General features: G+C 42.2%; 1 protein-coding gene across 2 annotated transcripts in view; it reads left to right on the top strand.

Moving 5' to 3' along the window:
- Positions 1–23,610, top strand: part of neto1l (neuropilin (NRP) and tolloid (TLL)-like 1, like) — a 188,912-nt gene that overhangs the window by 70,643 nt on the left and 94,659 nt on the right. The window lies entirely within an intron of this gene.

Below are 23,610 nucleotides of genomic sequence, written 5' to 3'. Positions count from 1 at the left end.
GATCATTAGGCCTGTCCCCTTACCCTTTATAGCCCTCTGAGCAGTCAAGCCTGACTACGCCACATCCAAAGATATCCCCAACTGCAAGGGACACATATTGATTATTTAGGGCTTTTGGATCTTAGAGAATGTACTCACAGTTACGTACAGTATAATGCTTTTGCCACTGAAAATCAAGGTGAAGCGGAAATATGCCACAGGTTTTTGTTAGTAAATGGATATATTTTCTTTTCATGTACCGGTTTCACATAGTCAAAGTAGTCAAAGTTGAATTGTCCATTTTTGTTTCAGAAAACATCATGGCAGATAAACAATTAAGGCTAAACCTGGGTGGACATAACTCATCTAACAGACATATTATGTATGCTTGCTCTCGGTTCACGTGGAAGATGCAGTCTCAAACCTGCAATGATAAAGTAGGAAAGTAGGCTATGATGTATGAAATTAATCCTCCCATAGCTCATGTACTGTATGTGAATCATTCTGCTAAAAGGGTTTTGAATATGACTGTTCTCCCATCTCTTGGCGATGTGTCAGTGTGATGTTATTTATGTGTAATGGATATAGACCTTCTCTGTAGGATGGAGTATGTTCTATGTTCTGTATGGATCCAGTCCAGTCTTATTAGATGGGGCCGGGGGGCCATATGGCCTTCAGGCCTTGGAGTGATGTCAGGGAGGCACTCTAAGTGTCCATGTGAGAGCACGACAGCAATGTAATGACTAGGGCACACACTTGACAAACGGCTGCATGCATGCACACACTCTTACATACGTCATACTACGTATGCACACAGACACACACACATACACAACACCTTACCTTCCCTCAATGTACGCACACAGACGGACTCGCTCTCTCTCACGCAAACACTCTCTTTTACACTCTCACATGTGATAGACTGCCAGCCCGTAGCCATCTATCTCACCTGGACTAATGAAGTCTGTCATTGCTGACAACCATCAGTCATGCCCTGAGAGTAGGGCAGTAATGAAATGTGTTGGGCACCACGTAAATGTATCTACGCCTGCATCAGCTGGACCAGAGAGAAGGAGGGAGAAGGAGAGGGGGGATGAGAAGTGGAGGGAGGAGAGATGTGAGAGACAGAGGAGGTATAAGGACAGATAGAGTGGAAGAAATAGGGGGAGGAAAGAGAGGAGGTACAGTAGATGGAGAAGGAAAGAGAGATGGCGAGATGGAGGGGGAGAGAGCAAGGGAGAGATGGAGAGGGACTAAGATCAATTGGGAGTCTATCAACAGCAACAGCGGTGATGTCTGCTGGAGTTATTTGTTACTGTGCCAACAGGGAGTCCACTAATTGACAGTGGGAGTTGAGTTGGGGGTGACGTGAGGGGATAATGATGGAGAGCTTGCTTGTGTGCTAGATTACTTTACTGTAAGGTCAAACGTGAAGAGCATGCTAACGTATTTGTTAGTGTCAGTGAGTGGAAGTGTATGATTTAAGGGGGTTAACTTTGGAGTGTGAGGGTGTTCAAATGCTTTCTGGTATATTTTGCAATGAGGAGACAGGCAGTACATGTCCATTAAAACATGGGAACTAAACAAACTACTCTGTGTTATGGGCTCACAGTACAATCCAATAGAGCCTTCACCTTTTAACCCTGATGACCACACACATAAACCCTGACCTCTTGACACTCAATAAACCAGGCCAAAACAAACTGCACCTGTATTAATGATATCTAGCTCAGAATACAGACGCTACAGACTGGGACAGATCAATATTTACTGAGACAGGGATCTCTCTCTCTCCTTCTCTCTCTCTCTCTCTCTCTCTCTCTCTCTTTCTCTCTCTCACTCTCTTTCTCCTCTTTCCTTTTCTTCGCTCCCCTCTCTCTTTCTTCTCTCGCTCTTTCCTCTCTCTCTCTCTCTCTCTCTCTCTCTCTCTCTCTCTCTCTCTCTCTCTCTCTCTCTCTCTCCTCTCTCTCTGTTGGTCTGATTGGACTTGCAGCCAACTGAGGTATGGACAGAGAGGAGAGTTGTAGAGTATTTATGTATGAGGCCGGTGTTGACGTCAATGGAAGCAGCTCTAGTCGATATGTCAGTCTGCTCTGAGACAGGAGGGACCATAGGTCTACTACTAAAGATGAGTTTTGAATGGCGGATGTCAGAGAGAGCAACAAGACTTTCGAATGGTTCTTGAATCAAGAATTACAATATAGACCGCCTTTGAAGAAAAGTACAGTACACCTTTCCACAACACAAAGGTTGGTGTTGATTTTCATTAAGACACATTATCTCTACCATGTATATGTTGTCATGTATGGCGTGTATGTAATGTACATATGTCATGCAGGACAACACTGAGGAGTTGGCTAAATGGGAACAGACTAGCAGACTATCATGCTAGCAGACTAGCGGGCTAGCAGCAGGTTGAGTGACAGCCAAAGATCCTGTGGGAGATATGTCATTTTCCCCTCGGGGTAGCGACCGTTTTCTAAATGATGTCATAATATCTGTCAGAAACCAGACGAGCAGAAAGCTGTGGCCACCAGCGAGCGAGTGAACATTGAACGCACAATGAGTGAACACCAATTGAGCGTTTTCTAAACATTGAATGCACATTAAATGTCACATTGCACATTGCAGCTTCTCTGTAAGGTTGCTGCCCAGCCTTTAAAAAGTAGAAAGAGATACATCAAGCTGTCACAGCAGCTAGGTTTCCATCCAAATGGCGACAGATTTTCTTTTTTTAAACTCTGTTTATTCAGTTTTACACACAAGACAACACAAAACAATATAAATAATATACTCAACTAGAAAAAATACAAAAATAAAATAAAATAATTAGCTTTAAAGATACCGTACTTTAGACAAGTTAAACACACAATATGCTCGTTTTCTCATCAGACATGCGTTTCCATCATATTGACTTGTGGAGGATGAAAGACTGTGCGTGATGACGTTGTGCACATAAAAATACCTTTTGCAGTTAAATTCCCATGTACCGAATAAAAAATAGAAGTGAATTGGGTTTCCATTGCATTTTCAAATCTACTGATGGTAAAAAAAGTCAAACATGTGTTATATAGCGAGTGTGCCCACTCTGGTATTGACACGTGCACTTTAGCCAACAGCTACCAGATACAGTGCGGGTATAGCCTACATGATGAGATGTTTATGGACAAAAGAGCAAGATTATTTTTGTCAAACTGCAGCCAAGCATAGATGATCATATCGCCAGAATAAGACCCTCGATATTTATTGGAAAAGAGCATCAAGCTCATCACCTTGCACTTTCAAGTTCATCATAACTTGTAGCTTACTAAAATGCGTGCTTTCTCGACGAGTCGTAGTGGTAGGACCACACAACATTCCATCGTGTGACTCCAAGTTTAGTTCGATATGATGGTTATTCTATTAATATTTGGGCATAATAGTGTTTCCACCTACATAATTAATTTTACAGCTACAAAAACATCCCACCTAGTCTAGAGTGTTTCGTTTTGTCGACATTTAGAAAGTTTACCGACAAATATTTTGTTTCCATCAGGCCTGTCATGACATTTATTTATTCGGCATGTACTTTACTCGGATGAAAATGTTGGATGGAAACCTGGTTATTGAGATTATAGACACAAACACACCGGGTTATCTTATCCCCCAATCCTGTTGTCAGATGTTTTCACTGTCAAACTATTTCCACAGAGGTAACACAGGTTAGGATTATACATGGGATTATAAAGCCCATCATATTAATGTCCTGCATGTCTGATTGTACTAGAGATTTCTTTTTGACCAGGTAAACTGAGGTTAACACGGGTAAAAAAAGATTAGGGAGAGATTCAATAAATGAAACAAAAGAATGACGACTTCCCCTTTCAAATAGTTGTTAAATCTTTTCAGATGTTTCATTTTTCCATCAAGCCCTTCAAATGCACTGAAGTGCTCCCCTTGGAAATGTTTGTGAGTAGCATGTAATTGTGTTTTTGAGGTGGATCACGATTGTGATTATGGCTGATGTTTTTAGCACTCCCTAACGCATTCACTAAAGCACTGTACCCACACCTGTATATTTACTTTAATTATCTTACAGTATAATCAGTGTAATGGCTCACCTAAGTTGACTCTAGCAGTACCAAAGTGATAGGTTCTTTCATTGATTTTCAAGTCATGAAAAATCAGCTATCCTGAGGAGAAAAGGACAATTAATTGACAGCTTGCTGCCAGTTACCATGTTAGATAATATCATCAGGAACGATCTGCTGAGCCAGGTAAATATGTTTTACTCAAAATGGCCTTAATGCATCATCAGAATTGGCCGGCTAAATATAGTGGGCTTAGCTAAGTGTTTTTATCAGAGAAGGGGGGGAGGGGGGGACGGGGACAGGGAGAGTGAGAGACAGCAAGAGACAATAGTGTCATGGTTGTCGAAAGGAGAAGCGGACCAAAGTGCAGCGTGTGTGTCGTTCCACATTTTATTTTCACTGTGAAACTTTGCAATACATACACAATAAACTGAACGAACAAAAACAACAAACCGTGACACAGAGTAGAAACATACACTAACTCAGAAATACAATCTCCCACAAACCCAGGTGGGACAAACACCAACTTAAATATGACCTCCAATTAGAGACAACGATGACCAGCTGCCTCTAATTGGAGATCATCCCAAACAAAGCCCAACATAGAAATACAAAACTAGAACAACCCAACATAGAAATACAAAACTAGAACATAACAACATAGAAAAACTAAACTAGAAAACCCCCCTGTCACGCCATGACCTACTCTACCATAGAAAATAACAGCTTACTATGGTCAGGACGTGACAGATAGGGGGAAGAGAGAGAGAGAGAAAGAGATTAATAAATGCATCCTCTAGTTGGTTTAGTGACTAATCAGCAGATTCCCATTCCTTGTGTCCTAATGACTGTGTAAAGACATGTTAAAGTACAATACTCTATCCTGTCTGATTTAATAACCTTATGGAATCAGCCCACGTATAAATAAAATCACCTCAGGCCTGTTTGAACCCACACTCTTACAAAAAAGTGTCCAAAGGGGTTCTTCAGCTGTCCCATAATAGAACCCTTTTTAGTTCCAGGTAAAACCCTTTTTGGTTCCAGGTAGAACCATTTTTGGAGAGTAAGAGAGAACCCAACACGGTTATACTTTGAACCAAAAGGGATCTACTATGGGGACAGCCGAAGAACCCTTTTAATTTCTAGACAGCACCCCTGTCTGCACACCTGGGTGGGTTCATCCCTGATAACTCACATCTCAGTCTGTGTTATCCTCTACTACTAATGGACAGAGAGGAGATGAGATAGGCCAAACAGAGATGGACTGCTAGGGGGAATATTTGTTTTCTGATTTAGCCAATTTTACACCTGATGTGTTTCAAGCTTCAGGGGTGAGAGTAAAGGAGACGTTAGATCGAATAAGTATAGAGAGAGGGAGTGCAAGAGAGAAAGAGAGAGAGAGGAGGAGGGAGAGGGGGATAGAGAGAGGGGGGAGAGAGATTGTGTGTGTGTATCAGGAGCCACAGCTCGATAGGTTATGCCACAGGAGTGCAATCCTGTCCTAGTTAACGATCGGTCTGTCCGTAAGGGGAAACGGACAATATTGTGGTGAAATAAGGTGCCGATATCTCCACTGGTGACGGGTGGAACTAGAAGTCATTAGTCCAGAGATGTCATAGGAAATGCTGAGACTTGAGTCCCCATGGGCCCTGCTTTGAACCTTCTGTAGCTAATACACATACAGGGGCGGACTGGCCGCCTGGCATTTCGGGTAAATGCCAGAAAATTGAATGTAAAATTGTGTAAGATTGCCTTGCCTTGCCATGCAGCTGAAGTAACATAGCTAACGTTAGCTAACTATTTACTTGCTTATTGCGTAGTGGAGGATAAAAATAACTGTATGCCTATGGACCTCAAAACGTTAGGTTCTGAACTAATATTCATACCAATATATGAACCTCAGCTATCATAGTTGTTGAATCAACTTCAAGTCTGAATGGCATTAATGCATGAGATCCCCACATTGTAGCCTGTACATTGAATATATTCACTGATCGTGTACTCTTCCTTGGCAAAGAAAGGTGTGGTTCAGGTATGAATCTGTGAGACATTCTTTTTCAGTCATATCCAATACCAGGTGTATCAAACTCCATTCTTTGAATGATGCTGTGTCTGCATGTATGTATTACAATTATACACTTCAACAGTGTTTACCACTCCTGCTCCTGGGACATCAATGATTACACATTGTAACTATGCAATAGACTAGAAACATGATTTAAGTAAAGGGTGATTTGTAATTCATATATACAAAAAGAAAAAACTATGCATATCTAAGTCCCTTCATCTGCATTAATCTGAGGACACAGGATAGTATTTCAATGAAATACTTAATTTCAACCAGTGGAGAATGTGAAATGCTTTATTGAAAGAAGTTCATTATCCAGGTGTCATAAATACATAATACATGCATTATAATTATAATAATTGTAATATTATATTATAAATACAAGTTCAATCTGTACTTCAATGCACATATGGTTTGCATTATAAAATGAGGAAGAAAGACGAGGTGGGAGAAGTGTAGAAGACAAAGGGAAAGAGGTAAGAACAGAAGCAGATAGCATATTATTAATGAATTACAGTGCTACCCTAATATTCTCTCAGTTCATCACAATTACAGTGTCTCTAGCGGTGTCTCCTAACCAGCCTTGGGACCCCAGTTGGCCAGAAGGTTATCTTAAGAGTGGGTGAGGTGGCGATGATGGGACTGGCTTCCTCTCTCACATCAAAACATACCTGCAGACGAGAGACAGATGTATAGAGAGAGAGCATGATTAAGCCTTGTTTGTTTTTATTTTAACACGGTCAGTCATCATAATCATCAGGAGGTGAAATGCAAAACTGACCTTGGATCATTAACTCTGGGACTACTACATCTCTATCTGTATTTCAATGTAAAGCATCTCTATAATAATAATTCCTATTGACCTGACCTTTCACCTATGATCATGCTGTGCCCTCTGTGTCAGCCAGTTCAGATGCGGGAGGGGTTCACCGACATAGCTGATATAACCTAGAGGATTTAGGGAGAAGGGGGGGAGGGATGAAGTGAAGGAAAGAGACTGTTATTGTGTGTGTGGTCTCACCTGGTGTCCACACTAAGTGGCCAAAGAGTACGTTATGCTGAAAAACAGACACATGAGGACAAACAATAGAAGATGTCATTATTAGACATAAATACCACTTCAAGCTTGATGACAACTTGATCATTTGAATCAGCTGTGTAGTGCTAAGGCAAAAATAAAAATGTGCACAGGTGTTTGGAACATTCCGATATACCATAGCTGGCATAGCCGACGTCAGTAAACGTTGGCAAAAAGCGTAATTAAATTGTTTCCCGCAGCACAGTTACAGTCAACAACGCTCAGGTTAACACGAAAAAAACAGCTCTTCTAGGGCTAGTAAAATGGTCAGAGTGGTCTCGTTTGTGTCTGGAAGTAGCTAGCAAGCTAGCCTACGTTTGCTTGGGTGCTTGACTGCCTCAGCCCGAACGTCCAGTGTGCGCTCCTAGAGCGAAGCGGTCTGAATTTACCCAGAGGGTTTTGCGTTTTTCATGGAATAGATCACCATAATATTAATCAAATGAATTAAGCAAGTTCCAGTCAAAGTTTGGACACACCTACTCATTCCAGGATGTTTTTATATATTCACTATTTTCTACATTGTAGAATAATAGTGAAGACCTCACAACTATGAAATAACACATATGGAATCAGTTAAGAACTCATTCTTATTTACAAGGACAGCCTACTCCTTTCTCCCCGTTGGGGTATTGCACCCCGGTCTCCCGTCCGCAGAACACAGTGATTCTGTAGCTAAATAGCCCAGTACTGTACTGCCGACCATCTTGTTGTACAGCACTATATTTTTTGTTCCATCCTGACAGAAACCCAGAGGGTTTTTTGTTTTTCATGGAATAGAAACACCATAATATTCATCAAATTAATTAAGCAAGTTCCAGTCAAAGTTTGGACACACCTACTCATTCCAGGATGTTTCTATATTTTTACTATTTTCTACATTGTAGAATAATAGTGAAGACATCACAACTATGAAATAACACATATGGAATCAGTTAAGAACTCATTGTTATTTACAAGGACAGCCTACTCCTTTCTCCCCGTTGGGGGATTGAACCCCGGTCTCCCGCGTGTCTGCAATACGGAATACTATCAAATGCTTCTCAAAGATGCCCTCTGGTGGTCAAACTAGCAATAACTTGCAGTAACAGAAAAAATGGCTGAGAATCAAATGACGTGCCACAGAATGCTGAGGCAGCACGCAAGGTGTGCCGCGGTATGACGCAACTTTTAAAGGAGAAACCACTGATTTAAATTAGAATGATCATCTATAAACAATAGGAAATAATTGCGTGGGTCGTTGTTGCTAATTTTGAGTTTTCTAACTTTCATCATCCAGATTCTTCGATTCAAGTTTAGTGTTTATTTGTTACGAGAGACCTGGTCTGAAATAGAAGTGCCTGCAACATTAAACACAAGTGGCTATGCAATAGAGTAAAAGTCAATAAACAATTCCACACCTTAATTTAACTCCCCTAATCAAATCAGTCTATTCTTCAAGATATTACTCATTTATTATGCCTGTGTCTAAGTCTCTGTTACATTCAGTGGCGTGTCCAGAACATTTTGAATCGGGTGGCCAAGGTGAGGCACAGACCCAGTTTTGGGGGGCCATAACATTTTGAACCTTAATCAATGCAAGGTGTTTTTTCAACATAAATATGATGGTTCAACGCATGAAATGCTTCAGCTTAGCTTTGATACATTTCCCTTTTCAAATAAATCATGGATTGATTCCAAAAGTCTTGTTACAGTGTTTGCATTCAAGGTCAGAATTTTATAAAAGGGTATTAGCATACAGCAGTAAATTCAATTCAAAGTGCCATCCAGAGTGCCAGTTATACATTCGGGGGTCTCTATTTTTTTTTAAGGGACCTCCTATGTGTGAATTTGTTATGGGCTTTATAGTAAAGACATGTAATTCAACCGTAAAACATGTATTACCTTTGAATGTGTCGCGAACACAACCAGTCATGATGTTTTCATCCGATTGTCAAATGAATCAGTTCAAAAAGTACGTTAAGTAGGTTACCTGTATCCAAAAAGTTTTGTTCCATAACTATCCATTCTTCCTCATTTCCCTTCAATTAGCAAGAGGTTGAATCTATTTCCCCAGAGAAAGCATCCAGTGTGTTCCCCATTAAAACTGTCACAGATACAGTAAACAGGTTTTCACCTTTAAATGCTTGCTAGGCTTCCTTGAGTTACAATATCAGAAGCCTGTTCTAGAATGTAATAAGCCATTCTATAGTGTAAGAAGACTTAAGTAAGCCTTATAATTGTCCTAATCCAACACTGATAAATGAGTGTGTGCCCAGATGAACTTCTGAGTTTCTTTCAAAAAACCTATTTAGTACATATAGGGGTTTTGCTGTTCATATTTAAATTCAATGTTGTGTCTACTACTGTATGTGTGCATCCCAGAGTCAAATTGATTCCTATTGTTGACATGCTAATGTCTTTGACTTTGTTATTCCCCTCACTGATCCCCACAGAGGCGTAACCATGGTGAAAATTGAAAGATGAGACTGATATCTGACTTTTATAATTCTGTGACGGTAAACTGAGACACAATCTCAAGAATGCAATCAGCCTCTCAAATTACCTTTTGGCTTGCGTTTGTTAGGAGAGCAATAAAATCATCCTTCGTCTCTCTCTCTATCTCTCTCTCTCTCTCACACACACACATACACACACACACACACACACACACACACACACACACACACACATGCGCACACACATACAGTACACACACAGTGCTTTTTGAGCAAGGTGATAGATAAAGAGAGCGAGGAAGGAGCCTTAATAAGGGTGAAGAAATAAAAAAGGGAGTGGAGAGGTTGAAGGAGGGGGAAGGGTAAATGAGGACATAGTGTGGAGGTTGAAGGAGGGGGAAGGGTGAATGAGGACACAGTGGGAAGGTTGAAGGTCAGGGAAGGGTGAATGAGGACACAGTGGGGAGATTGAAGGAGGGGGGAAGGGTGAATGAGGACATAGTGGGAAGGTTGAAGGGGGGAAGGGTGAATGAGGACATAGTGGGAAGGTTGAAGGTCAGGGAAGGGTGAATGAGGATATATTGGGGAGGTTGAAGGAGGGGGAAGGGTGAATGAGGACATAGTGGGAAAGTTGAAGGGGGAAGGGTGAATGAGGACACTGGGGAGGTTGAAGGAGGGGGAAGGGTGAATGAGGACATAGTGGGGAGGTTGAAAGATGGTGAAGGGTGAATGAATTAATTATACAGTATATTTACATTTTAGTCATAAAGCATTGACCTGAATCTGAAACGCATACTTAATGTGTCTACTGCATTGTCCCCCAAGAGGAATCTGTCAGAACAGGAGACAGGATGAGGAGGAGGAGTCTCTTTGTTTTGAGACTTGAAATTGAGCTCAGGTACATCCTGTTTCCATTGATCATCAACTTGATGACCACTTTACCTGTGGTAAATTCAATTGATAGGACATGATTTGGAAATGCACACACCTGTCTATATAAGGCCCCACAGTTGACAGTGCATGTCAGAGCTAAAACCAAGCCATGAGGTTGAAGGAATTGTATGTAGAGCTCCGAGACAGGATTGTGTTGAGGCACAGATCTGGGGAAGGATACCAAAAAATGTGTGCAGCATGAAATTTGGAACCACCAAGACTCTTCTTTGAGCTGACCGCCCGGCCAAACTGAGCAATTGGGGGAGAAGGGCATTGGTCAGGGAGGTGACCAAGAACCCGATGATCACTCTTACAGAGCTCCAGAGTTCCTCTGTGGAGATGGGAGAACCTTCCAGAAAGACAACCATCCCTGCAGCACTCCACCAATCAGGACTTAATGGTAGAGTGTCCAGACTTAAGCCACTTCTCAGTAAAAGGCACAACAGCCCGCTTGGAGTTTGCCAAAAGGCACCTAAAGGACTCTCAGACCATGAGAAACAAGATTCTCTGGTCTGACGAAACCAAGATTGAACTCTTTGACCTGAATGCCAAGCGTCACGTCTGGAGGAAACCTGGCACCATCCCTATGGTGAAGCATGGTGGTGGCAGCAGCATGCTGTGGGGAGGTTTTTCAGCGGCAGGGACTGGGAGACCAGTCAGGATCAAGGGAAAGATTAACAGATCAAAGTACAGAGAGATCCTTGATGAAAACCTGCTCCAGAGTGCTCAGGACCTCAGACTGGGGTGAAGGTTCACCTTCCAACAGGACAACGACCCTAAGCCCACAGCCAAGACAACACAAGAGTTGCTTTGGGCCAAGTCTCTGAATGCCCTTGAGTGGCCCAGCCAAATCTCTGGAGAGACCTGAAAATAGCTGTGTTGCAATGCTCCCCATCCAACCTGACAGAGCTTGAGAGGATATCTTGAGAATAATGGGAGAAACTCCCCAAATACAGCTGTGCCAAGCTTGTAGCATTATACCCAAGAAGACCCAAGGCTGTAATAGCTGCCAAAGGTGCTTCAACAAAGTACAGAGTAAAGGATCTGAATACTTATGTAAATGCATATTTCAGTTTTTATTTTTAATACATATGTAAATATTTCTCAAAACCTGTTTTTGCTTTGTCATTATGGGGTATTGTGTGTAGATTGGGCTCCCGAGTGGTGCAGCGGTCTAAGGCACTGCATCTCAGTGCTAGAGGTGTCAGTACAGACCCTGGTTTGATTCCAGGCTGAATCACAACCGGGAGTCCCATAGGGCGGCGCACAATTGGCTCAGCGTCGTCCGGGTTTGGACGTCATTGTGAATAAGATTTTAACTGACTGTAGTTAAATAAAGGTTAAATAAAAAAAATATTTTTAAAAGATTGATGAGTGGAAAAAACAATTGAATCCATTTTAGAATAAGGCTGTAAAGTAACAAAATGTGGAAAAATTCAAGAGGTCTGAATACTTTCCGAATGCACTGTTACTGGGTATACCAAACATTAGGAACACCTTCCTAATATTGAGATGCACCCCCCTTTGACCTTAGAACAGACTCAATTCGTCGGGGCATGGACTCTACAAGGTGTCGAAAGCATTCCACAGGGATACTGAACCATGTTGACTCCAATGCTTCCCACAGTTGTATCAAGTTGGCTGCATGTCCTTTGGGTGGTGGACCATTCTTGATGCACGCAGGAAACTGTTGAACATGAAAAACCCAGCAGCGTTGCAGTTCTTGACACAAACAGTGCATCTTGCACGTACTACCATACCAAGTTCAAAGGCACAATTCATGTCTCAATTGTCTCACAGATTGAAGTGAATTGAAGTGGATTTAACAGGTGACATCAGTAAAGGATCATAGCTTTCACCTGGATTTACCTGGCCAGTCTATGTCATGGAAAGAGCATAATATTTTGTACACTCAATGTACATGCAGACACACACACATACACATACACAGACAAACATATTGAAGGATAGAGGGAGGGCCTCTAGAACTCCTAATCAAATCAGATTTGATTTGTGACATGCGCCGAATACAACAGGGGTATTGGGGAGGTGCTTACTTACAAGCACAGGGAAATGCTTACTTACAAGCCCAATAGCTCTAGATATATAGTCTGACTGAAGTGTGGGGTAGTTTTCTCCTTCACAGTCGATTGGATTGATGGTGACAGAGACAAGGACTTCATGTCTGTCAATATCATGCACAAAACATTTTGATTAGAAAACATGCATGCAATCACACACTAACACACAATCCCACCCCAGCGCACACACACTGGCACTACATCATAAGACACATTGCACAAAGACACACAATCATCCCTTACTAACACAAGCACACACTATCACACTCGTGCAAAAACAGACACAATTTCATGCATGTATGAACGCACGCAGCCGCAAGCAAGCATGCACACACACACACACACAAACAATTCACTACTGCTCTTGGTCAAAGTGTGCACAAGTGCTTAGTAGGCTTTGGAGTCTGGTGTCTGTGTTTGTTTGTGGGTATGCATGTTCACTAATCACAGTTCAGAGCACAGACCCAGCTCACTGACCATGACACACAGGGTGTGGTGAATATTATCGCTTCCCACCAGATCCTGCATCCACTGTCACTCCTTTCACTGTAATGTCACCCGCTGTCACCCTCTGTTCGGTTTTCTGGGTAAAAAATGCACTGGGGCGTGGGTATGATTACTCTGAAGGGACCACAGTATAGCCTTTGTTTTATTTAGGCACAGGGTGCTGTAGCATATGTTTGATATAAGGCCTAACATTCACTCTTAGATCACTAAACTGAAACGTTATGCATTGCAATCACATAGGCCTAGTAGGAGTCTCTTGGAGATTTAAAGTCCTCAAGTTGATGTTTGAGCTTATACCAGCCAATCAACCATTCAACAGGATATGAACAAATCAACTGAAGTGTTAAACATTCTGTAAAGTACATTATATATGCTTACGATTATATAAATTCCCCTTGTATCTCTCTCCCTCTCTCTCTTCCGCTCTCTCTCTTTCTCTCCCTTGATCTCTCTCCCTTGCTCTCTCTCTCTCTCTCTCTCTCTCTCACTCTCTTTCTCTGTCCCTTTCTATCTCTCCATCTCTCTCTCCAGCTGTGGTGTGTGTATTGATTAATGACAGTCATTCATTAGGCCATTGCCAGCCAGCTGACAACAGATGAAGCCTCTGGGAAATGGAGTCTTCTCTGGTGTGTGTTGTTGTGCATGCAATAGGTCCATTAAGGGTGTGTTGCCTAATCTGATGTCCTATACTGTATGGAACTTATTGTTTGTGACTTCTAAATAAAGCATATAGTTTGCCTGTGCCTGTGTAACATATGGCAAGACTGATGCAATAGCCATTAATACCTGGGAGGCTGTGAAGTTATTGGGGGGGGGGGGGGGGGGGGGGGGGGTTGAGTAGTTTTGCCTGCCTGCATGAATAGTAGTGCAGTAAGGAAACACAATTTCCAGGGATGGGCCATTATATATATTTGTCTCTCTGTTGTTGGGGGTAAATACTGTAAGCTTGTGAAGATTACGTTCTAAGCCTGGGGTTACAAAGGGAGAAGGGACCAAGGCCATATTGTATGTGGATGGCTGTATCTGCTCTGTAGTCTGCTCACTCACACAGGAAGCCCATATATGGCTCGCAGTACATAGAGAAGAAGGACAACAGAATACTGCCTCGAGTATTCTCCTCCTTTCCTTCCCCAGGTTGTTGTTATAAATTACATTGTGTTCTCAGTCATCTGACCTGGTAGAGTGAAGGTAAATAACTGAATAAATAAATCAGGGGTGACGGAAGAAAGGTGAAGAGGAAAGGAAGTGATTGATTACTGTTGGTACAGAGCCCGTGTGTCTGGAATTCAGGGGATGGAACCTTCAGCAGGCCAGGGATCACAGTGGATGAGGGGTTTATGGGGGAAACGAGGGGAGGAGGGGTGAAGGGGTTTACAGGCTTGTTGACAATGTCACACCTTGGTAACAGTGACACCCACCATAGTAACATCATAGTAACCATGGCTTTTGAGCAGTAGTGTATCTGGAAATGGTCTGTAACACAATAAAAAGGGTTGGAGCTGCTACCACTAGAAATGGAATCGTCAATGGCACTGTACTGTTAGCAAACTAGCATTTTATAATCAAAATGAATACTATTATTTATATGGGAATGAATGAAAAGGATGGAACGAGGGATTGAGCGGAGGAGGGATGGGGTAGATGGGAGGATTACTGTCTCCTTTTCTCTCGTCTTTCCACTCTGGTCTTCTTTTAAATGTATTGAGAAGTGAAAAGCTCTAAGGAATAATCGGTGCTGCCCCCGGCTGGGTCCTTTATATTACATACAGTTCATTTTGACTGAGTCAGCTTTGTCTAGCATCTCAACCTTCTCTTCTCCTCCTTCTGCGCGTGTGTGTGTCCGAAAATACCTCTCATCTGTCGTGACAACTGATGCGTCCTTCAGTGTCGTCCTTCAGCGTCGGACTGTGTAGACAGTCGTTGACCTACAAGTAGTTTTGCATGCCGAACAACCCCAGGCAACATCAGGAGCCCAGCTTCGTGCGCTGACCAACAGGGCACCTTCAGCATTTAAATGCTAAAATGGCTTGCGTGATATTAGCATTTATTAGTTGAGTGACAACCTATGAAATAAGCTAGGTTATTGTTATCTATGTGCTGTTGAAAATGGTGTTTTACCGGAATAGAAGGAAGCTACCTGAGACACAACTCTCATCTGCCTATACCTGCTGAATGGATTTGATTTTGATTGTTCAGGTTCACCATCAGCTATAGTTTTGGTAGTTTTGCTTTAAACAATCAGTGTATATGGTCATGTTTTAGATATACACGGTAAAGTTTATAATTTCATAATGAGGACGGCAATTGCACACTGCATGGACGAAGCGTTAGGAGAAGAGGTCAAAACCATTTGATTTTGAGATGGGGGTGAAATCCAAAATTGTGCTATATATTCATTGGCTATGTCATAGCTAATTTGTAAAGAATAAATACTGATACATTACTATCTCAAACACTTCATCTGCAAAAATGACAAGTTAATTAGTGGGTGATGGTGATTTCAGCACCAAAATGGGGGGGTGGGGGAAACATAGGCTACATTGACCCCCCTAATCTGATAGTGGTATAGGGGTGGTAGATGCCTAGTCTCCCTTAAGACTCTGCTCAGGTGCCTACATAGTACATACACCATAGACATACATCATTTATACACACACACCACACACCACACAAACACACACACACACAGAGAAGTCAGCTCAGACAGATCCAGTTCAGAGACCCAGCTCATGAGCTCCATCAGCAGTAGATTTTTAATTTACAATGGAAAATGAATGTGTTTATGGAACAAATGTTAATGCATGGAATCATATCGCATCGAACCGAATCACATCGATTTGTTCTCTAATCAAAGCAAATCTCACCGAGTCATTTTAAACTAAAATGAAACGTTCCTGTGTTGTATCTAGTTACGTATAGAATCGTCTGGAAACAGAAAGATGCACATCCCTAGTGTGCATGCATTCCAGCCTTTGCGTGCATGTGTTTATCCCTTGAGGCTGCTTGGCCTTGTGTCCGTGCTGGGTTAAGGCATGCCAGCGCCCAGTAATAAATCTGTTCTGTAACCAGCTGATTTGACCTGAAGGTTGCTGTTTCATTAACTGTCTGCCACTGGCATTTTCTCTTCCCCCCTCTCATTGCCCAAATACACACACAGCATGGAACTCATCTGTTTGAAGAGGGGAATAAGCGATAGACCGCCTCGTCTCCACATGCCTACATAAGCACGAGTGTGTGCGCACACATACTTATGCGTACACTCACACACAAATGACTCATCCGCCACACTTCTCTTATTGATTCCGTTTTGTGATTGGCCTATTGGAATACTAAATCATAGCCGTCACTCCAGAGCCGTCTCATCTCCTCACTCTGCTACTTTGATTGACAGACTGAATTACACTGTGTGGAGTCTCATTATAAAACATGTGTTGTTGCATACAAAACCACGTAAGATGTTCCCTGACGGGCAAAATTAAGTCCTGAGATCACATACCCAATTCCATGAATTCACACAGTGTGGTTTACTCCCTGTGTGATACCCTTACTGCATCAAAAAGAAAGAAGAAAACAGACAACAAGATGTAGTGACACAGACAGAAAGAGAGAGAGAGAGAGAAAGATAGAGCGAGGGAGGGAGGAAGCTGCTTTGATGGAAGCAGGAGGACTGACAAAGTAGGAGAGTGTTCTGATAAGATGGACTTCTATCTGTGTCCATGTTCTACTTTACTTTATCAGAGTAGGGACATTTTGGAGGAGAAAGAGGCCTGTTCTTTTATCTGAGTTTTTGTCCAACCTTGTTAGCCTGTGTGTGTGTGTGTGTGTGTGTGTGTGTGTGTGTGTGTGTGTGTGTGTGTGTGTCTTGACAAGTGATTTTACTCTCCTCTTTGACCGTCAGTGGAAGCTCACCTATTTGGGGCTGCATTTCAAAACAGGACAAAGGGCTGAACTATGTCTGAGTGTTTGAAGTGTGCATATGTGTGTTAGTGTGAGTGTGGTGAATGTAAATGGACAAGTCCCATTTCCTCTCTATCTCTGCTTTGATTGTGGCTCTTACCTTCCCTTTGCTAGCTACCATTATTTTATGTAGGGAGTGAGCGTTCCTCTCGCTCTCTTTACCCTCTCATCTCTCTCTCTCACTCTTAGTCTCCCTATCTCCCTCTCCCTCGCTCTCTCTCTCTCCTCGCTCCCTCATCTCGCTTTCTCTCTTCGTTTCCCTCTCTCTCGCCTCTCCTCATTCTTTCCTCCCTCTTCTCTTTCTCTTCTCTCTCTCTCTCCCCTTTCACTCCCCTCTCGCTCGCTTTTTCTCTTGCGCTCTCGTTCTAATTCTCTCTCTCTTTTTCTCTCTCCCTAGACTCTGACTGGATCACAGTTTGAAATGAGAACAATGAAATGGACAAAGAGAAGTGTTACACTAGACAAGGTGCTCACGCTGTGCAATCAGTGAGCAGCAGCCACTGTCTATGTAACTGGTTGTAGTTTGAGCCAATCGGGGCTAATGCAAGGTGTTTAGAGGGTGCTGTCCTTAGCTGAACATGGCTTGCGGCATGTCGTTGAAAATATCTGCACTGTGTCATCTGCAAAATGAAATTGAACTGGTGGTTCCACTGTAATGTATTTTACGTGTGTGTGTGTTTGTGTGTGTGTGTGTGAGTGAGTGTGTGTTATGCTGTTAGTGGATAAAAACAACAAAACACAACCAACCCCCACACACACACACACAGACACACACACACAGCTGTGATATTTCAGTCATGCGAGTAATGTTTGAAGATGGTTCAGTAAAGACAAAACACCACAGATGTTGGAGATTTCGGAAATGTTTTCCTTCACAGATTTGCTACTTCCTATGATAAACAACATCTCCATCTGTGATTGCACTTACTCAGTGGTTGAAGGTGTGTGTGTGTGTGTGTGTGTGTGTGTGTGTGTGTGTGTGTAAGGTGATGTCACATCGGGTGACAGCGACTACCTACGTGTACATATTACCTCAATTACCTCGACTAGCAGGGGGCCCCCGCACATTGACTCTGTACCGGTACCCCCTGTATATAGCATTGCTACTGTTGTTTTACTTCATTATTTGTTACTTTTATTTTCTATTTTCTACTTATCTAATTATTACTTAACACTTTTTTCTTAACTTCTTAAAGCATGTTGTTTAAGGGCTTGTAAGTAAGCATTTCACTGTAAAGAAAATCTGTCTCTGATAATGCCTATCCTTTCTATACTCATTTCATTTGTCATTCCAGTGTCTCGAAGGTCAGAGGAGCTGTTTTACTGTTTACCTGTTGTATTCGGCGCGTGGGACAAATAAAATGTGATATTATAAAAGAGTTTCCATCACCAAGGTGTTGTAGTCTAGGAGACGTGTTGCGCCTAGAAGGTCATTCTATGACTCAGACGATTTAATTTTTTTTTTATTATTCTCCCCAATTTCGGGGTATCCAATTGGTAGTTACAGTCTTGTCTCATCACTGTAACTCCCATACAGACTCGGGTGTCATGGTTTTCTTAGAGAAGTGGAGGAGTCAGGCGCAGGACACAGGGATAAAGGTAAACAAACGTGTTTACTAAAAATATCAATAAATCTTGTCATAGAAAAATACATAGTTTAGAGAAACACCTCCAACTACACAAAACAGATAAACAATCACCGACAAGACAAACAGGAAATGCAGAGGTTAAATAATGAACATGATTAGCGAAATGAAAAGCAGGTGTACACAATAAAGACAAAACCAAACGAACAGTGAAACATCGATCGGTGGCAACTAGTAAGCCGGTGACGTCGACCGCCGAACGCCGCCCGAACAAGGAGAGGGGCCGACATCGGCGAGAGTCGTGACATCGGGAGAGGCGAAGGTCAAGAGCCATGCGCCCTCCGAAACACAACCCAACCAAGCCCCACTGCTTCTTGACACAATGCACACTTAACCTGGAAGCCAGCCGCACCAATGTGTCGGAGGAAGCACCGTACACCTGGCAACCATGTCAGAGTGCACTGCGCCCGGCCTGCCACAGGAGTCGCTAGTGCGCGATGGGACAAGGACATCCTTGCCAGCCAAACCCTCCCCTAACCCGGACGATGCTGGGCCAATTGTGCGCCGCCCCAGGTGTCTCCCAGTCGCTGTCTGCTGCAACAGAGCCTGAACTCGAATCACAGAATCTCTAGTGGCACAGCTAGCAATCTCTAGTGGCACAGCTAGCAATCTCTAGTGGCACAGCTAGAAATCTCTAGTGGCACAGCTAGCACAGCTAGCAATCTCTAGTGGCACAGCTAGCAATCTCTAGTGGCACAGCTAGCAATCTCTAGTGGCACAGCTAGCACTGCGATGCAGTGCCTTAGACCACTACGCCACTTCGGGAGGCCTTGATTTAATTAACCTTTATTAAAGTTTTATATCCAGTGTTCAAAACTTTGTGGCCATCAGATCAGATCCAAAAGGTCAGCTGAACCTCTATAAAATGTTATAGCTCCCTACCAGCAGGTAACTACGGGAGGTATTAAAGGAAGGATTAGGAAGGGGACAACTGTTCTGTCCTGGTAAATTGCTATTTTAATTACACAGTCATGCACCTACATTTGTTTTTGTGGGGTAATTGCTATGACACTAAAGCATGCACACTAGGGATGTGCATCTTTCCCTTTCAAGATAATTCAATACGTATCTTCATACATGGGCTCCGATACCATACAGGAACGATACGTTTTGGTTTGAAATGATTTGGTGTGATTCAGTTTGATTAGTGGAACAAATTGATGTGATTTCGTTCGATGTGATATGATCCAATCCGATGCATTAACATTTGTTGCATAAACACATTCATTTTCCATTGTAAATTAAAATCTACTGCTGATGGAGCTCATGAGCTAGGTCTCTGAACTGGATCTGTCTGAGCTGACTTTTGTGTGTGTGTGTATGTGTGTGTATGTGTGAATGTGTGTGCGTGCGTCAATTATGTATATGTCTATGGTGTATGTAAGCACCTGGACTTAGCCATAAGGGATACTGGGCATCTACCGCCCCACAATCAGAGGGGGAGCAATGTATTGGCTACTTTTTGTCCCCCCACTTTTGATCTGAAACCACCATCACCCACTAATTAACTTGTCATTATTGCAGTGTTTGAGATAGTAATGTATCAATATTTATCTTAAATGTGCTATGACATTGCCAATAATTATGTAGCACAGTTTTCGATTACACCCCTTCTTAAAATAAATGTATTCCGGTAAAGCACAATTTTGAACAACTCATTTGATAACAATAACCTAGCAAATTACATTGGTTGTCACTCAATAAAATTGCACCATTTTACAAGCATTTAATGGCGCACAGATGTGCAAGATCAGAGGCCTACCTCTCGTTGGTCAGCGAGCGAAGCTGCGCACGGTGCACAGTTTGACTAGATTACTGATATTTCCTGGGGTTGTTGGCATCCAAAATTATTTGTAGATCAATGACTGTCAATGTAGTTACATGCTTAGTACAACACTGAAGGAGAGGGAGCATCAGTTGTCACAAAAGATGAGGTATTTCCGGAAGTTAGAAAGAATGTAATGCAAAAAAAGTTAGTGAACCAGCAATTCAGATCATTTGAATCCTACTGATGCATGATCCATTTGGATTGGTTTGGGGTCCAGCTGACTGATGCACTCCTATCTTAAACATTTATTTGAACTGATGCATGTCACTGAATCGTTACATCCCTAATGCACACAAATGTGTTTTTTGTGGAAATTACTATGACTATTACTAAAGCATGCACACACATTTGTTTATGTGTTGTAGTAGTGATACACCACCATACCTGAATATTTAATTTACTGCCTCTGTGGTAGTAGTGATACTGTCACGGTTGTCGTAGGGTAAAGACCAAGACGCAGCGGGAAAATATATACTCATCTTCTTTTTATTTGGTGAAGAAGGGAAACACAATTAACGTATACAAAACACAAACACAAACACAAACGAACTGGCCAGTCTCGTCAGGCAAACAGTTAAACAAGAACAATCTCCCACAAAAACCCATGAAAAACAAACTCCTAATTATAGGACCCTCAATCAGAGGCAACAATAACCAGCTGCCCCCAATTGAAGGTCCAACCCCAATTAACTAAACATAGAAATACAAAAGACTAGATAGAACATAGAAATATACTAACATAGAACAATGACTAACAAACCCCGGACTAATAAATCAAATACCCCTCTACCTAAATACATACACAAAACACACCCTGAACCACATAAAACAAACACCCCCTGCCACGTCCTGACCACACTACAATAACAAATAACCCCTATACTGGTCAGGACGTGACAGATACACCACCATACCTGAATATTTAGCTTACTGCCTCTGTGAGGATACAGTGTAGAGACGGCAGAAGTATGTGGTTTGCGCACCCACTGGTTTGCGCACCTTTTGAAGTTGAGATGGGTTAAATAGAATTCTAACTGAAATCTGGACACTCACTGTAGGCCTGCAACTCTCACATGTACACTAATATAATATTAACTACTACAGAATTAAATATTTCTTGCAGTAAAATGACACATCAAATGTAAAAAAAATTCTCTGAGGAGTAGAGAAATATAATTTATTGCTTTCACAATCTTAAGAGAGTGCAGTGCGTGGTTAGGGACTGTGCAAACTTGTTGTCTTTGTCAGAGATGTAAAAGCTGACAATCGGCCATTTCAAACACATACATTCAAGACAAACTGAAATCTTATAATCCTATTTTTTCACAGATTATAATTTCCTTAAAACCGGACAAACTGATGTCATTTGCAGATTTTACAGGTAAAATATTAAGCTGTTTTAAAGTTAGAATATTGTATTTTCTCCCCGGTCCTTACAAGTCCAGAAGTAATCAATCTGGAAATTTCGAGGCTAACACATCCTCGCTCTGCAAGCAGAAATGGAAGAGAAAACTTTACTGACGTCAACTAGATTATTATTGATGCGTTCATTCCATCGATTTATGACATTGTTCTGGTGAGCACCCAACAATATGCTCACTCTCTTCTAGGGCAACAAACAGCCTAATGAGGGTAGCAGATAGCCTAGTGGTTAGAGCGTTGGGCCAGTAACTGAAAGGTTGCTGGATCGAATCCCTGAGCTGATAAGGTAAACATCTGTTGTCCTGCCTTTGAACAAGGCAGTTAACCCACTGTTCCTAGGCCGTCATTTTAAATAAGAATTTGTTCTTAACTGACTTGCCTAGTTAAAAAAAATAGTAATAAGGACAGAGGAGAAGCTGCGTGTATCTATTTATAGACAAATAGACTACCAAATGTTGGAAATTATTTGCAGAAAAATATCTAACATGGGGTGAAAGTAGCCTGAGCAGGTATGAAGTCACTGTAGGCCTACTGCTAAAACAAGCGCATATCACAATAAAACAAAGATGGCAAGACAACTGTAGGCTATAACACCATCATTTATAATTACCGCCTGTCAGCCGCATGAGAAATTAGTGCATGGACTTGAAAACAGGTGATATAGGCCTATGCTCCAAAATCTAGTGTGGTTCGATGTGAACACTTTATATTTGCCAAGACAGTGATGACTGGCTGGGACTGTGACGTGTATGAACAGCAGTGGACATGTAAAGGACATCACGCTGCTTGCTTAGTGAGTACCGCTTCTGCCTGATTCTGCTCACACTGAAGCTCAAACTCTGGATCTCTACTTTGCTGGCACACGTGACCGCCCTCCCAAAGTGTCTTACCAGTTGTGCCAAGCAAAAAGCTAGCTATTCAGCCGCGCAAGTGGGGACACTTCAAGCTGAGGAGTAAGTTTCACACCCCTCTAACTTACTCAACAGCAACCCCAGCATTGAGATGAGCACAACTGTAGATCCGAGTCACTACTGTAAAGAACATCACACTGCTTTCTTAGCGAGTACCACTTCCTCTTGATTCATCTCACACTGATGCTCGAACACAGGACCTCTGCCTTGCTAGCACACGTGACCGCCCTCCCAAGGCGTCTTACCAGACGGTGCCACGCAGGAGGCTAGCAATTCGGCAGCTCAAATGGGGACACTACAGGCTGAGGAGTAGGTTTTCACACATCCCGTGTGCTACAGACACGTCAATCAATTCAGGCTACATGTTTGCCTAATGACAATCATTGTATGTCATTACACTTTTGATGTTTAAATAGATATCTCTTTCCATTCACCAAATGGCGGGTGCACAGTGCACTGTTTTAGATGCTGGAATTATTATAGAGTGGATTGAATATGCGCAGGTAGCCTACTTTTTGAAGTGATTTGTTTTATTAGATGAAAATATTACGCCTGGTTGTGTTCATGCCACATTTAAAGTTAATAAATAAATGTGTGCATGTGCAACTGCGCACATATAGGTGGTCCCGCACACCCTGTAAAAAAATCATTTGGCTGTCCCTGACAGTATGTTTCCTTAATAAAAATGACTCTCT

Source organism: Salmo salar, chromosome 19, assembly GCF_965601325.2.
Source record: "Salmo salar chromosome 19, fSalSal1, whole genome shotgun sequence".
Taxonomy (NCBI): domain Eukaryota; kingdom Metazoa; phylum Chordata; class Actinopteri; order Salmoniformes; family Salmonidae; genus Salmo; species Salmo salar.
The sequence above is the reverse complement of the archived record's forward strand: the minus strand, read 5'-3'. Positions and strand labels throughout refer to the sequence as shown.